The sequence below is a fragment of the Nelumbo lutea genome, chromosome 2, assembly GCF_056320005.1.
Source record: "Nelumbo lutea isolate HS-2025 chromosome 2, American lotus-T2T, whole genome shotgun sequence".
NCBI classification, from domain to species: Eukaryota; Viridiplantae; Streptophyta; class Magnoliopsida; order Proteales; family Nelumbonaceae; genus Nelumbo; species Nelumbo lutea.
The window spans coordinates 83410394-83425927 of NC_142685.1; the positions used below are offsets into that span (position 1 = coordinate 83410394).

At 42.1% G+C, this 15534-nt stretch overlaps 1 pseudogene across 4 annotated transcripts; it reads right to left on the reverse strand.

Moving 5' to 3' along the window:
- Nucleotides 1–1451: 1451 nt before the first annotated feature.
- LOC148871655 (transcription factor MYBC1 pseudogene) lies at nt 1452–15310 on the reverse strand (annotated as a pseudogene). 4 transcript variants are annotated; one of them, XR_016107947.1, is made up of 5 exons: nt 13584–13869; nt 11976–13412; nt 2813–2980; nt 2641–2711; nt 1452–2569 (listed from the first exon to the last, which is right to left on the reverse strand). The product of XR_016107947.1 is annotated as a transcription factor MYBC1 pseudogene, transcript variant X3 (transcript). The 4 variants fall into 4 exon arrangements; XR_016107948.1 differs by lacking the exons at nt 11976–13412; nt 13584–13869 and having other exon boundaries at nt 1452–1961; nt 2071–2569; nt 2813–11957; XR_016107946.1 differs by lacking the exons at nt 1452–2569; nt 2641–2711; nt 2813–2980 and adding an exon at nt 13876–15058 and having other exon boundaries at nt 12907–13412; nt 13584–13623.
- Nucleotides 15311–15534: the final 224 nt, after the last annotated feature.

Genomic DNA, 15534 nt, shown 5'->3' on the forward strand with positions numbered 1-15534 from the left:
AAATTGCCATTTCTTACTTAACTATTTGACGTGTTTGAACTTACAAATAGCTTACATACCCTAGCAACCCCAGGAGCAATCTTACATACCCTAGCAGCCCCAGGTGCGGTCTTACATATCCTGGCAACCCCAGGTGCGGTCTTACATACCCTGGCAACCCCAGGAGTGATCTTACATACATTGGCAACCCTAGGAAGGCCCTGACAATCCCAGGCATGATCTTACATACCCTGACAACCCTAGGAGCGACCTTACATACCCTGACAACCCCAGGCGCAATCTTACATACCCTAACAACCCCAGGAGAAATCTTACATACCCTGGCAACCCCAGGAATGCCCTAGTAACCCCATGAGCAATCTTACATACCTTGGAAAACCTAGAAAGGCCCTGGCAATCCCAGGCGCTATCTTACATACACTGGAAACCTCATGAGCAATCTTACATACCCTAGCAACCCTAAGAAGGCCTTAGCAACCCCATTAGCAATCTTACATACCCAGGAAACCCCAGGAAGGCTCCAACAAACCTTGCCGCAAAATTTATAGAAGACACGACATAGCAAGAAGAAGAATCTCATTCTATGCAAATCACTCATCGCTGGTAGATATAAAGATGCAAGTGGTAACGTTGTGCTCTACCAAAATGGCAACATATTACAACTTGACTAGTGGGGGGGCTCAAGCCATAGACCAAGATGATGACTCGACTACAACAAAGTATGGTAAATACTCAAAACCATTGTGATTCGGGGTTCACACACCAAGTTGGTCACGGACTTAAGACACCATTAAGCACTCATCGCAGGAGTCATGCAATGATTTTCGATCATCGCAAACATTAGCACTCTAAATTTCTCTAATACACTACAAACACGAGGCCATGTATGTGCCTCAGTGATGTTCCACTCGATAAACATTGCTCACAGTCTTGCTAGATTATAGTCAGTTTGTCCTCAACGACTAAGGACCCCTTTTACGCCATCTTCTATCTAGGATTTTACCATGCTACAACTAAAATGCACATCACAACATACAAAATAACAAGAAGTTCCAGAGAGGATGTCACAACCACCCACGGGAACCACGCCTACGTTGGGACCCGCGTGACACTACCTAAGCCCCAGTGATCACAGAAAACACATTTTGGACGGCTGCTAACAACTGCAACCATACCCAGTCTGCCGCAGACTTGAGGCAACACTAATTAGCCATCGCGGGGGATAAGATGGCAATCTATGCTCATCGCAAACACAGCATCTAGCACCACTCTAATACACTACCAACATGACACTGTATATGCCTCAGTTACTCTTTCACTTATTAAGCACCACTCACGCGTGTTAACATCACTTCAGGACCATGTCAAGTTCCCAGCAAACAATAAACCCGACCAATTGGAATAACAAAATATATACAACACAAAGTAACAAGAGAGAAAGACGGTCCACATGAGAAAAATGTTGCTTTCATTAAGTAGTACTAATAGTTGAACATTTACATTGCAAAAGTGATACAATACCAAACTACCGGATACAAATCATCTATTCACTAAACCACTCATCACGCATCTCGGTGATCACCTTTAAACTTGCCCTTTGTTCCTGAATCTCGACAATCTCCAAACACTCTTCCCGCTATAACACCTTCTGTTGACAAGCGGATTCATCAAGAAGAGTTGTTATCTTCTCAGTCTTCAAAATGCAGGTATCCACAACCTCCAACCACTTGCGGAGCTCATCTAGGCTCTTGGAAGACAATGGGTTGGACTCCTTATGACCAGTCTTACAGAACACATGAGCCATGCGAATCACTCACTCTTCAACACACTGCATCCTAAAGCCCATCGTAGCGAATGAAACACATCTTCAATTACTCCACAAATGTCTTCATTGTCACCGGATGAAACACATGTCTTCATTGTCACCGAGCAAACAAAGACCATGACAATGACTCCATGGACTGTGACATAATAGAGTTCATTAAACCAGCCACAAGGAGGCACTCATAACCACATGTAGAAATTCAACAGAAGGCAACCACCCCTTCTGAATAACTAACGACACAGTACCTGCAAGATTGCGGGACACGATGAACTGCTCTCATCTGCGAACTTCTTGAACAACGAAAGGATCAGACACCGCAAACCCAATAGGCACCATATCTTCCTTCTCATAACAGTGTCAACTCTTGGCGCACTATCTCGAATTCAGCAGTAAAATCCAAGTCACCAGGCTGTGGGTCCAGCTCATCGACCTCCACTGGACGAAAACCCACCACAGCCCCCATCGCCACATATGACCACTATCCCGAACTGCCGAATCCCCATGCAGCGACTGCACTCACCCTTGTACCAAGCCAGGAGCATCTACCTCTGCAAAGTCACCAACAACAACAGCCTCCTCCGAAGCATCGGTGGGCTTCATGGCCTCTGTGACAGAGTCACCTTCTCGTACGTGTTTTTCATCAGAGACCTCCACTAGAGAAGGAACTGCATCAACATCATTGCCCAGTGCACTCCCTTCTACAGTCTCAGGGTAGAGAGCGCTCAGCTCCGCCGCAAAAGAAACCTACAACAGCAGAAAAGGTCATAATATTCAATAGTAGACAAAAACAACAATATCCATAAAAACAAATATACCTCATCGCAGCTAATACGGTCATGAAGCGCGGGCCTATGAAGTTAGGATATTCATCCTCCACTTCCATTCTCTTCAAGACAAAAGAATACAAATAAACAATCACGATCAGAAATAATATTTAACAAATAAACAAAGTCGATATGAAAAAACATAACAATGGCAGAAGCTTACCAATCCAGACGACTTTGGTTCCTTCCTCCAAACACGAGGAGCTATTTTTTCAACCCGTCCACCCGCGACAGGGACCATTATAATTGCAGCCAACGGCACGACATCCCCTGCCGATTGTGTAGACTCCACACTAACTCCCAAATTAGGACACCCAACCATGGTAGCCACCTGCACAACCTCCTCACAAGAGACCTCAGCCATGGTTTTAAGTATCGATACAATACACCCTGTATCAGGCGTATCATACGGGGCGTATTGTATCGTATCTTTTGAAACCCCATCTTTTTTAAATAAAAAAAGCTTACTTTTAGCTTTCCAAAAAAACCAAAATTTGAAAAAAAACCTAAAAAAAAAGAGTTTCATGTGTTTCTAAATACCAATATGATACTGCCAATACGCGTATCGTATCGATACTTTGAACCTTAACCTCAGCCGAGACCCTCTCCACACTAGCCTGATCAGTAGAGTCCTGCACCTTAGCCTGGGGCGCCTCCACGTTCAGTGCCGCCGCTAAGTCACCTTCAGCACCCACAACTAATGATAGATAGGGATGGACTCTCCTCGCCGTCCTACACTTCTTACTAATAGGGGTATGACTGCTCTCCCCCTCCTCGACTGCGGGCTGCTTACCCTTAGCATCAACGCTTGGACAACCCTGCCCCTCCAAAACAACTTAGGCCGCTGGCACACCCACAAGGCCACAAGCACCAGAAAGGTCCCCCTCCAACTTGTTCGGATGCAGGACCTGGCGGCGGGACCATCACATGTCACAGTTGGGGCTCCATCACCATAAACATCCAAAGGCCACCGAGAAACGCACATAAGTAACCCAGGCAGACGGAACTACACACCTCCACACATCTAAAGCCAGCCAAAGGAAAACGTGTGACACCCGGAAAGGCAAACCCGTTGTGGCATTGCCAAAAAACATCCTCCCCGTCAGACCGCAAAAATTGCGAATCTATACTGTCATACCCAAACTGATGAAGGAGGTAGTTAGGGCAACACACAATCATTTGTGCCTCACCAAAGCAGTCCAAATACGCAACACCATGCCACAAGATGAAATGAGCACTGTGAGCAACAGGATTATCGACGCCTACGATGCATTGCTGATCACCGCCCTCAAGCACACTTATCCCTATACAGAAGGGCATAGCATGGCGAACATGTCGAGCATAAGGACAAGCTACAAAACTCTACGAAGAGACAAATCCTGCCTCTATTTCACCGATGCCAAACCCCTTGTCCCATTTGGCATTAAGCCACTGCTTCCCACGACATACATTCAATGGCATATCCTCAATATCCTCTCTGTCCAACATCGCCATGCTGATAAACAACGGATATAAGCGCCGAGGAGTCACACTCAAGGGGAAACGTTCATAGATGAACATGAATAAGAATGGGGCAAAAACATAGGACGTACGACGCCTGCAACTTGGATCCATAATCTAATGGACCATGTTGTCCATCTGCTCATAAAGGTACCCCAAGAACATGGAAGCCAGGGGAAGCTGATGACCACCGGCTGCCAGGACTACAAGTGGGGCCAACACGATGCGGAAACCATAATCAGGGTTCCCAAGGAATAGAAATTGTGATGCAAAATAGAGAATAAATGCGGCAAGATGGCATTGCCTGTTTGCTTTCCTAACCATGACATCTGACACACTCTTGCTCTCAAACCAATAGCTCACTCATGCTTCAAGGGGCCACTTCCCGCGAGCGGTTGCCGCATCCACTTGCGCCTTGAAAACGTCTATCTCTACGCCCAACTCTGCGTGAAGATCTGACAACATGCTGGGAATAGACTCGGCATACTGCAAATGGTGGGCTGAAATGGCACCAACCAACAGCAAAGCAAGTAAAGCAACCATGTCTTCCACGGTAATACCAAATTTTCCGAATGCGCCAACAAACGTATGCATCCGGCAACACCAATGCGACAGGAGGGGCCACATATAATCCACCCCTTCCCTACCTGGAAGATGCACGAAACAATCGACGAACCTCAAGAGCCCGGCACTGTGCAGCAACCAACAGTACATAGATTTTCAAGAATGAAAAGAGGATTTGGAATCGTCAGTCCGTGGTGCAGAACACCTAAAGGCAACACCGTGTTTCTGACGACCATACAAACACAGCATTTCATTTCCTTCCACAGCATCGAATATGCCGCTCTCCCCCCTCGACACTGGCATGGGAGGCCAAAAACCCTTCCCGAAGTCAGTAGCTTTGGCATATTCATACTCCGATAACATTTCAGTTGTGTCCACCTCCCTGATGCGCCATACACTGCACCGCGATAATTATCCCCAATTAGGCAAGAAGGAAGGAACTTGATCAGTACCATGTCCTAACAAAAACTCCCAAACCACCAACCATCCCTTTAGACATAGGGTGGCTGGAATAATTACTCGGCAATCACTAATCACACGAGTTAACCGCACAAGCATTGAGAAGTGTTTCTCAATAGAAAGCATTTTGCCAAGACACAGGGGGGCTAACAAAATTAAAATAACATCAAATCTAGCCATGCACGAAGGGATTGTACCTTAACAAAATGATTCCTATCAAGAAACCGGGGGCTAATAACAACCCTACAAAAACCAACCCTCCCTGACACACAAAGCGCTCCAAAACAGACGCACCATTAGCAGCCTTGCCCCCAAACCAAGCCCAAAATTTGACCCCTATAACTGACGAATAATAAGAAAAGAATTCACTTACACCTCTGGTACCCAACCAATGTACTATCAAACAAAAGCAACAAATCAAACACCCCAACCTAAGCTATAACCACCAGAAACCTGCATGCAACGCCCAACTCCAAAAGTCACCTCCCCCACATCAGCCATAATGCCCTAGCTGATGACAGAACATGCGATAAAAGGAGTAAAGAAATCGCACCGACCATAGGAACGCTTATTGATAAGAGTATTCTCACCAATAAGTAGGGGGGCGATGAAGGCGATGAAGGCATACGTGTTTCCCTATACATGTTTCTCACCGGTATACGTGTTTCCCTATACCGGTGAAGGCGATGAAGGCATCAAAACCACGCTTGTGATAAGTCCATAGCCCATCATAGGCTTTCGATGAGCCTATAGCCCATCACAAGCCTGCAATGAGCTCAAAGCCATCATGGACGTGCAATAGACCAAAGAGCCACCTCACAGTTGTAGCAAGTCAAAGACGCTCATGACAAGACATCCAACAAATTCAGTGAACATGTCGAATTAGTTCTGACGGCATTCTCGCCACGTCAACACGGGAGACCCATAAAGGGAAGGAGCACACGTGTGACGTGAGAATCCTTGGACGAAAGGAAACTTCGTCCAAGGAAGAACTCGCTCGACACATGGCGATCCCCCAGTGGTGTCTTCCTAACAACCAACATCAAATCATGGTTTCCTTTCCAAATGGGAATCAAACTCGTTTTGGAACCTTCCCCTTAGGGCATCAAGATCTACACTTATAAAAAGGGGGAATAAACTGTAACCAAGAGACGACTCCATCAATTCGGAGACCCATACTCACCTTTCCTACCTGATATCCCTCGGCCTTTCTTCATCCTTCAAGGAGACCACCACACTTAGCCTTATAGGCTGATGGGAGAATTTGGACCCTTTCTATTATGGAACTTCTCTTGTAGTTCTTTCTTGGATGGATTGCTTTCCTCTTCATCTCCACCTCTCAACCTTTTTCTATCAATGAAATTTGGAGTCGATTGGCACCACATAAGGTGAGAGCCTCTTGTTGGGAAGTTTATCGCTTGAAAAATTAAAACTTGTGAAAATCGTTACAGGAAAAGAAGTGTTGGTGTTTATCTCCCCAGACACGCATCTTATGTTTTGCACATGAGGAAGATGCCCACCATCATAGTTTACAAGGCACCAAGCAAAGTTGGGCAATATAGGGGGGTGCCTTCACTACCTTGTCGCTTGGTCACCTATTGAATGGAATTTTTTTACATAAAAACCATGAATTCTACAGTAATTCCCTAGGTTCCATAGCAACCATCAACCATCTTTCCTTGATAATCATCTATAAACTTCATAAAAAAAGTATAAGCTTCATGTTAAAACATAGAAAATAAACATTATTTATGAGAAGAAAAAGAAGAAAGGAAAGAAAATTCAAAAAATATAGGGGTTGAGCCCCTATATTTGCCTAGGAAAAGGAGAAAAGGGGTGGGAAGGAGGGGGAAGAGGATCTAAAATGTGTTTACTGGACAGAATTTTAAGTTCTTACCTACTTATTGATTCAGGTTTTTAAGTCTTTGAGGGTTCAAAACAGCATACAACAGCATGTATGTTGATTGAACCTTAACAAATAAGAAAATAATAAAAGGAAACTAGTACATAAACCCACACAATTAATATTTTAGTTTGATAATATCTATTTAATTATTAAAATATCAAAAAACAAAGAATATAAAAGTGTTTCATTATGGCTTGTACAACATAGGTGTTAGACAGTGTATACCCTTAGCTCCAATCAGAATGATGTACATTATGACATTTAATGTAAATGAATAAAGTACATATTTGATTCATGTTATTATGGTGTGTTTTTGTGTAATAACCTTAAACTTGACACATATGAGACTCGTGTTAGTTTAGAATCTTCCCAGCCGTTGGATAGATCTGGGGAGATTTATCCTGCCAAGGCTAACACTGATGTGCCGCCAAGTTGGTTGGAGTTGCTTGTCTCAGCTGCCCGGGTGAGACCTGAGGTACATGCAGTGTGGGTTTTCTTGAGATCCTAAACCGGACCAGAATTCTAGTATTGCCCTGGACCTTGGAAATAGATGGGCAAAACTGGAATGTTACACCTGACCCCTAGACTCGATTATGATACTACACTAGGTGTCGGATTGGACTGTCTTTGATATGCCAATTAGTGAGATCCTTAGAGGGGATCAAAACCTGGGTATGTTGAGACAGCCCGAGAATTCATCTGAGTGGGTAATCATAGTGATAGGATCAGCCCCTTTATCGGACAAAGTGAATGATCGGGGATGCACTCTCTCTGATGGAAACCAAAACTGCCGGTAGTTGATTTCAATCGTTGAAATTTGTTTTCGCAAAATATATTTATATAGAGATATGCATATATATATTATGGTTTTGAAATGTTTGCAAAATGTTTTAATTCCCGGGATCCATGTGAGTAGAAAGTGCAGCACTGTACCTTGCAGCCGAGGGAGAGGTCATCTCTTGTCGGGCAGTGTTTGATCATTATGGACTGAGAGGTTAAGTGTAAGACCATTTAGGGCTTATATACCTGATGGGCTAATCTCACATAAGACCATAGTCCTTGGACCTTCATAAGGTGGCTTGACCCAATGACCATTTAGTATAAATGTTGGGCCCATTAAGAGCCCATGGTGATGGACTCACGGGTTCATTGTCTCCCACAGTGAATTCGTCCAAGCCTTGTAATAGAGGCTGGGCTGAACCCATGTGGTTGATGTGTAGATCAATGTTTGGGTCCCACACCATACAAGGATAACCAACTGGGCAGCAGTTAGGAGGCTAAGTGAGCAGATGGACTTAATGGGCCTAAAGCCCAATTTGAACTGGCTTAATAAGATTAATTAAAAGATGGTGGTTCTGGGATTTAGATCAGCAAATAGGATAAGGGATTATCCCTGTCCACTCAGAGAGTCCAGATCCAAATCAAAATTTGGATCAGGAAACTCCTAATTAGATTAGGAGGACTGATCTTTATCTATAGAAAAGATAAGGGATTATCCTTATCTCTTAAAGAGAGTCCAGATCCAAATACAAGATTTGGATTAGGAAACTCCTAATGGGATTAGGAGAACCTCTCGTTAAGGCTATAAATAGGAGAGCAACGCGAACCCTCAGTACACATCAGAAGTCATCTAACTGACTACTAAATTCCAGAAAGAGACAACGCAGTTTGACTGCACTGTCTCCCTCTCCTGCTCTTGCCACCATACCAGTTCGATCTCCACCTGTGGGTGCGGTCAAGAAAAGTTCTTGATATTACCTTTTGGCAGAAAAGGTAATCTGAAGTCGTGCTCACTAACCCTCCATCAGATTCTTGCTAAAGAATTCGGTTCTTGCTGAAGAACCATCCTGCTGATTCTGCTTCATCCTGCACCATGTCATCTTCGGTGGAAACAGTCTTTGGATCTTTCCTTGGGCGTAAACACCTTCATTGGAGGTTATTACTACTTCGTATCAGGTATATCCCTCCACTCCCTTTTGGTTTCAGATCTGGTCTGGTTTAGGTTTAAGATTGATTCTTGAAAATGTAGTTTTCTAAAATAGGGAATGTGATTCCCACATGGGAGAGAGATTTTTGAAATTTCGCCCAACCCACCTATAGGGTTCGGCCATCTATATTATGGATCTCTCATCCCTTCAATAGGTAGGCAATTAAGCAAGGCAAACATCCATGTGCACCTTATTGCCTAGGTGTCTTGACAACCATACCTACCATTTACTAATCTCCTATCCTTTTGTGGTGAGAACTTTGGGGTGGTTACTTGATTTGTTTGCTACAGGTGGACACCTCCTTCAACCATGAGTGGGCTATTTTAACCTAATTTTATCAGCATCCACACTAGAAGAGCAAGAGTTGTATGGAAATGCATGAGAGCAGTGAGCCAGTCACATTTGACAATATAGAAAGAAAGAAATGCAAGTTTTTTTGTCTCGTGTTTTTTTTTTTTTTGATAAGTAACAAATGGAAGGTTATTGGGTAATGAATTAAGAACTAGAGATGGCATCATAACTAATCACAAGTAGGGCCACTCATTGGGTAAAGACTGTAAGATCATTCAAAGCCTTTTTACTAACAATTTTGTGAGAAACTGAAGATTAATAGCAAGCTCTTTATCAGCCAAGCTTTCAATTTCATCTCATTGGTCACCTCCTCAAGGGGACTTGCTAAAAATAAATTTTGATAGTTGCAATTAAGGTAATTCATTACCTCTGGAGTAGGGAGCTTTCAGAGATTCCTGGGGTTCAATCAAAATTCATTTTAGCAAGTCCCCTTGAGGAGGTGACCAATGAGATGAAATTGAAAGCTTGGTTGATGAAGAGCTTTCTATTAATCTTCAGTTTCTCACAAAATTGTCAATAAAAAGGGTTTGAATGATCTCAAAGTTTTTACACGATGAGCAGCCCCGCTCACAAGTTGTGCAAGGCCCTATTGGCCAAGGGAATTCCATAATGGCAGAAATTACCACAGTTGTACAAGGCCCTAAGGTGGCTAAGAATTACAACCTTCAAAACATGATATTAGAAGGAAATCCCAAAGTGGTGGTGCAATGGTTGAAGAGCCAAGAGTTGACTCCTTCGATTTACAAAAATACAATGGATGATTATGATGTCGATGAAGGCTATAGTGGTAGATGTTCTTTGGGTGTATGGATCAGCAAATAGACTAGCTGGCACTTCAGCATAACAAGGGATTATTAGGAATTACTTGTACTGGGGTATGCTGGGATAGAAACTCTGTATTTTATTAATTTATTAATAAATGTGATGGTTACTTATCAAAAAGGAAAAAAAAACTTTATTAAGGATTATAATAATTATAATTTGTATTGTGATAATAAGCTTCCCCTGAGTGAAAGAGGTTCCCTTCTCTTACCCAAAATAACTGCTGGATCTCTTCCAGATGCTTTAGTTGTTTTTATTATCAGAGTAGAAGGATTTCATATAGTAACTCAAACAAATAGCTTATGTATCTCTAAGCCATGAACACAAGATTCATGCCCAGCCTATCAACCATAAAAGACTTCTAATTCTTTGTATCTATTTATTATCCTGCGTGTGTTATTGAGGTTTCCAAGTTTTTATTGGAATTACAAAAAAACTATAATAACTCTACAACCATGAACCATCTAAGAAAAAACTTGAAGCATTTCTGAAGAAAAATGCACCTAAATCTGGTGAAGCTACTTTATGTGTGTACACAAAGAGACAAAAGAGGACTTGGGAGTTCTAATGAAAAAAGTGCTATTTTAAAACTAACTTAGGAGATTTGGTTGTGATACAAATATATAGGAGGGTAGCAGGCTGGAGGTACGGTAGTGAAAACCGGTATTGGGACAGAAATGAGTTCCTATGGAATCAGGCATCAGAAATGAGTTACAAAATTAAATTAAAGACTTTCTAAATGGAACACCATGTTCTACAGGGATAACCTATGATCAAACCTTGTGAGGATAAATTACAATTTCTAAAGAATTCTGGATCATTGAGAAAAATGGATATATCCATCAAATAAAAAGAAAAACCTAATTGGTTGAATGAGAATGGATGAAGAAATACTAAATTTCCCCATACCTGATATAGGAGAATCTGGATATGTTTCCCCCAAGATGCTACCCATGCTCTGCCCACAAGGCATTGCAGCTGCACATCAGGAATATCTCCCCATGAATGACAGCATACATGTTGGGAGACACTCCCAATGTACGGCTGTATTATCTTGTGGGTAGGGTGTGGACGGCATCTTGTGGGTAGAAGAACTAAGCTCGATGTAGGATAAAATTCACAATATAGAAATGCTTTATCTCATGTGTAGGAACAAAGCCATATCAGATTTGAAATAGATCTGTAGATTAAGTAAAAGTCTGCACCTTCACAAATGTCTGAAGTCTGCATAAAGAAAAAAAAATGAATCAAAATTGTTCATAAAAATGTAATTCATTCCCTAGTTTCGTTACAAAAGCTTCAATCTATCTATAGACTCAGGATGAAATATGCTTATAAGAACAGAATATATTGACTTCTAAGGACCCATTTGATAACAGTTAAAGACGCAAAACTGAATGACTCATACTTTATCCTCTAGTGGATAAAATAGTCATATAGTAATACATTTAGGGGTATAGTAATCAATCTAACATGATATCCAGCCATTAAGGAACCTACTTAATGACTTACTAAAAGATAAAGCAATAAGTCATTCAGTTAACCCACTTCAGCTATTCAAACAACCCCTAAGAATAATTAAATAAATAAAACGTTAAACATCTTCTAACATCTTTTAAATCCCTGAATAATTCCTACAATCTAAATTAAAGTAAGTACAATCCTAACTAAACTAAATATGAAATAACCCATAAAACAATTCAATAGTAAACTCGGTGATTAACTAAGATTATTACCTGCTGGCATCTCAAAGTAGAATTTATTTCCTTTGAAGTTTCCAAAAGAGGAGATTTGACCGATCATATAGCTAAAGAAGGTTAAGTGGATCTAATAAAGCTATATCTACAGAAACTTCTTCATGCACCCAGCTGCTACAATGAGGTCCATGAATGATGTTGAGCGCACAGCAGAATCCTCTTGTTTTTTAGAAGATTTTGGCCCAAATCTGGATCTTTGGTTTTTCCCAGAATAATTACTACATTATGATGCATATAAGATAATTTGCAGTCATAAAACAAGGTTACAACTCTTGATGAGTACAGTCAAGCTTGGAGATTCATGGATAATTCACTACTCTTTTACTCAATTTTTCTCTTCTTTGCCACATTTGGAGAACCTTAACTTGGGTCTAGCCTGTTTAGAAACACTGTCTCTCTGCTCCCCCCATAATTTCTTTCTTAGAGAAGATTCTTGTAGAAGACTGAATTACCACTTCTGTTGTTGTTGTTGTTGTTGCTACTGCTATTATTGTTATTGTTGCTGGCACCATCTTTCTTGTTGTTTATGTTTGTTGTCATTACAAATTACAACTACTTGTCAAAAGGGGAAAAATGAAAAACTCCATACAGGTAATCCAGCGGTCCTAGATCAATAGTTATGTTAAAAAAAAAAATAAGAAAAGAAAAAGTAATTGAGACTAGGATCAACATGTGGCTATTTGAGAGTGGCCACTTTGTGCGAAAAAAAAAATGCCAAAGGTTAGGACTGTATCCAGTCTACCCTGTCCCAAGACCCCAGACCCAGAGAGCTGGGAGCAACATTGAGTAATGGCCTTGCTCATTCACAAGTGATAGAAAACGAAATTCCCATTGACTTCATTTTATAATTCATGAAGGAAATATACACAACAACACAAGAGAAACAGAAAGAGTATTGAATATCATCCAGTTCAGATAAATGGGACTTATTTTATCATTCTTATACATTTAATATTCTAATAACATCAGAATTTTCTGACAAGCTCCCCTTAATATTGGGATCTCCTACTGACATCAAACCAAAGAATTTACAGCACGAAGACACAATTCCATGGTTCAAATTCCTCTGCTCTACACACAACAAATTAAGAAACAAAAGAAAAATTAACCTACAAATAAAAGCTACCTGGGAATGTCCCATAAACTATGTAGAAAATGCTTTGGACAAGGATACCACCCTCTTTCTGAAGCCTCTATAAGAAATAGATTGCGCTATCCATCATCAGTATCTACCCACGAGCTCAATGCTTGGAAAATTGCCCTTGACACATTTATCACCAGCTTCTCCATCATTAAGAAGACCAATTCCAAGACAGCAGTACTTGTACTGACACCACCAAACAGCAGAGACGCCCAAAAGTCAACGTGTTTAACAAATAATAGCACAGACAACCACTCGCTGAAAAACTCACCAACCTAAAAACAATAACACCATTATTAATGCCAATTATTACCCATACCTAAAGTGACATTATGGCCAATATCAGTCACCATAGCAATGAGTACAATAACCAGTACCACCAATTTGATTACATTTTATGAGATTCTAAACTACCAAGAACAACTGGATTGGCACTAGCCACTTACAATAATAATCACTAGAAAGCACCTAGAACTGGAACGGGTTCTGCAACCAACAAAGGCAGAATACAATCAATTACTGGATCTGGATAGGGAATTTTGACTTTCATCGCACCCTAATATCTACCACCATCATTAAAATTACTACCAACAACACCAACAGTAACTAAGATCCTAATCCAAACTGAAATCAATCGGCTCCAATTCCTACAAACCCTCTCCCAACACAAATCCTTATGCAACCGAAACACTGAATCAAAGGATGCAGGGCATAAAGTAGAGAGAAGGCAACAATTACCAAAATTCAATCATCCCCGGTAGGGAACAAAGTAAGAACCTTCCTCCCTCCCCCTCCTCCTCCTCCAGTTGCTGATTCCAAATCCTCTACATAAGCCGGCGGTTGACCCGGAATAGGTGCCATCATCCTGTGCACCGGCTGCGGCTGCCGCGTCAGAAACCCATGCTCGAATTGACCACCCGGTGGCGACCCAAAATGTCCCACCTGCCTATGATGGAACTGTTGCTGCTGCTGGTGTTGTTGATGCGCTGCGGCCACGGCAGCTGCCGCCATCTGCTGCTGATGATGATGTTGCAACGTGACCGGTACAAACGGCAAGAAGTGATCAGATGCCGGCCGCGCTGGATGCAAGAAGTGAGGCGGAACAGGAGCACTGGCAAACAAATGATCCGTCGCAGGATCAGCGGGAGGTAACCCCGCCGCCCCAACACCACCACCGCCACTACCGGAAAGTCCTTGCATCCTCTTCAGGTAAAGCCGGTACTTCTGGAGATGACTTGCGACGTTCTCCCGAGTCAACCCATCAACACTCATCAACTGCATTATCGTCTTCGGTACAGCGTTCTTGATCCCGAGATGTGCCACTGCATCCACGAACCGCTTATGGAGCTGAGGAGTCCACACAAGGCGTGGACGCTTGAGGGTCCGAGCCGGTTCATCGCCAGCGGCACCGGAACCCAACTCGCCCGAGTCGAACTCGACCGAGTGAGGTTGAGAAGAAGGAGGTGGTGGTGGTGTTGGTGGAGGTTGTGAAGATGGGTTAGGGTTTCGGATGTCAAAAGCAATGGCAAGATCAGGGGTAATAAGGGTCTGAGAAAGAGATATCAACTCATCTGGAGATGGAAGCTCTTCCTCCCACCTGGAAAACCAGTTTGACTCCTCCTCTCTCATTATTTCTTTTTTCTTTATAAATTAAACATAAATGAAAATCAACACCAATTGTCGGAATTTCTGGACCTCTTCTGGGTATCTCCGTATCTCTGATTCTATATTCTATTATCTGGGTTTCGTTCAATTTCCGTAGAAAAACATTGAATTGAATGGTATCAGGAGAGAATGGAGAGAGAGAGTGGTTGAGACCGGGAGAGGGAAGGAGGGATGTTCGAGGTGGATCTTGTTTAGCATTCTTTTCGGTACTTATTATTGGTACTATTGTTGATTCCTTGCATTAAAAATTGATTATTTTTCTTGCTTTTTTCCGGATTTTATGGGGAGAGAGTTATATATGGCGGTTGAAAATAAGGGCAAAGGAATCAGATATTGAGACCAATGAGATGAGAGGAGACATTCGACAAGGAGTGGGCTACAAAGGCAAGCCACCTTGCTTTGCTGGGCTGTCTCTTTGAGTTGGAATCTCTGCACTAGTCTCCTACACTTCCACTCAATATTTGACATACGTTGAAAAATTCCAGGAACAAGTGCAGGGGATTCCAATTCAAATCTGTTTGCTGAATTCTCTCTTTTGCGGACGAACCAAAGCATGGCTTTTGGAGTTGGTCCATGCATTACCCTAACCGATGTAGCATGGTTTTCGGCTGTTGAGTAACTGGGTTGAAGTTATTTCTGGGAAGTGAGAATGGACAATATTTTGGGGATAATTTTGGCTGTCGGAAACCAACAGCCTATGCTGTTAATGTTTTGTCAAAAGGAAATAAGGAT